A 2,500-nucleotide genomic window follows, 5' to 3' on the forward strand; every position below is an offset into this window, starting at 1 on the left:
ATATTGGTGTATGGTCTGGACCCCAAGTAGCAGAGTCATATTGGTGTATGGTCTGGACCCCAAGTAGCAGAGTCATATTGGTGTATGGTCTGGACCCCAAGTAGCAGAGTCATATTGGTGTATGGTCTGGACCCCAAGTAGCAGAGTCATATTGGTGTATGGTCTGGACCCCAAGTAGCAGAGTCATTGGTGTATGGTGGACCCAAGTAGCAAGTCATATTGGTGTTGGTCTGGACCCCAAGTAGCAGAGTCATATTGGTGTATGGTCTGGACCCAGTGCGAGCATATTGGTGTAGGTCTGAGCAGAGTCATTATGTGTATGGTCTGGACCCCAAGTAGCAAGTCATATGGTTATGGTCTGGACCCAAGTAGAGAGTCATATGGTGTTGGTCATGGACCCCAAGTAGCAGAGTATTTGGTGTATGGTGTAATAGTCATATTGGGTATTGTCTGGACCCCAGTACAAGTCTATGGTGTATGTATGGACCCCAAGTAGCAGAGTTATTGTGTATGGCTGGACCCCTAGTGCAGAGTCAATTGTGTATGGTCTGACCCCAGTAGCAGAGTCATATGTGTATGGTCTGGACCCAGTAGCAGATCATATTGTGTTGGTCTGGACCCAAGTACAAGTCATATTGGTGGTATGGTCTGATGGTAAGTAAGTCAATGGTGTATGGTTAATAGTTATATTGGTGTATGGTGTATGGTGTAATAGTCATATTGGTGTATGGTGTAATAGTCATATTGGTGTATGGTGTATTAGTCATATTGGTGTATGGTGTATGGTGTAATAGTCATATTGGTGTATGGTGTAATAGTCATATTGGTGTATGGTGTATGGTGTAATAGTCATATTGGTGTATGGTGTAATAGTCACATTGGTGTATGGTGTAATAGTCATATTGGTGTATGGTGTATGGTGTAATAGTTATATTGGTGTATGGTGTATGGTGTAATAGTTATATTGGTGTATGGTGTAATAGTTATATTGGTGTATGGTGTAATAGTCATATTGGTGTATGGTGTAATAGTTATATTGGTGTATGGTGTAATAGTAATATTGGTGTATGGTGTAATAGTCATATTGGTGTATGGTGTAATAGTTATATTGGTGTATGGTGTAATAGTCATATTGGTGTATGGTGTAATAGTCATATTGGTGTATGGTGTAATAGTCATATGGGTGTATGGTGTAATAGTCATATTGGTGTATGGTGTAATAGTCATATTGGTGTATGGTGTAATAGTTATATTGGTGTATGGTGTAATAGTCATATTGGTGTATGGTGTAATAGTCATATTGGTGTATGGTGTAATAGTAATATTGGTGTATGGTGTAATAGTTATATTGGTGTATGGTGTAATAGTCATATTGGTGTATGGTGTATGGTGTAATAGTCACATTGGTGTATGGTGTAATAGTTATATTGGTGTATGGTGTATGGTGTAATAGTCATATTGGTGTATGGTGTAATAGTCATATTGGTGTATGGTGTAATAGTTATATTGGTGTATGGTGTAATAGTAATATTGGTGTATGGTGTAATAGTCATATTGGTGTATGGTGTAATAGTTATATTAGTGTATGGTGTAATAGTCATATTGGTGTATGGTGTAATAGTCATATTGGTGTATGGTGTAATAGTTATATTGGTGTATGGTGTAATAGTCATATTGGTGTATGGTGTAATAGTTATATTGGTGTATGGTGTAATAGTTATATTGGTGTATGGTGTAATAGTCATATTGGTGTATGGTGTAATAGTCATATTGGTGTATGGTGTAATAGTCATATTGGTGTATGGTGTAATATTCATATTGGTGTATGGTGTAATAGTCATATTGGTGTTTGGTGTAATAGTCATATTGGTGTAATAGTTATATTGGTGTATGGTGTAATAGTTATATTGGTGTATGGTGTAATAGTCATATTGGTGTATGGTGTAATAGTCATATTGGTGTATGGTGTAATATTCATATTGGTGTATGGTGTAATAGTTATATTGGTGTATGGTGTAATAGTCATATTGGTGTATGGTGTAATAGTCATATTGGTGTATGGTGTAATAGTCATATGGGTGTATGGTGTAATAGTCATATTGGTGTATGGTGTAATAGTCATATTGGTGTATGGTGTAATAGTTATATTGGTGTATGGTGTAATAGTCATATTGGTGTATGGTGTAATAGTCATATTGGTGTATGGTGTAATAGTAATATTGGTGTATGGTGTAATAGTTATATTGGTGTATGGTGTAATAGTCATATTGGTGTATGGTGTATGGTGTAATAGTCACATTGGTGTATGGTGTAATAGTTATATTGGTGTATGGTGTATGGTGTAATAGTCATATTGGTGTATGGTGTAATAGTCATATTGGTGTATGGTGTAATAGTTATATTGGTGTATGGTGTAATAGTAATATTGGTGTATGGTGTAATAGTCATATTGGTGTATGGTGTAATAGTCATATTGGTGTATGGTGTAATAGTTATATTG

The sequence above is a fragment of the Salvelinus namaycush genome, unplaced genomic scaffold (assembly GCF_016432855.1).
Source record: "Salvelinus namaycush isolate Seneca unplaced genomic scaffold, SaNama_1.0 Scaffold2564, whole genome shotgun sequence".
NCBI classification, from domain to species: Eukaryota; Metazoa; Chordata; class Actinopteri; order Salmoniformes; family Salmonidae; genus Salvelinus; species Salvelinus namaycush.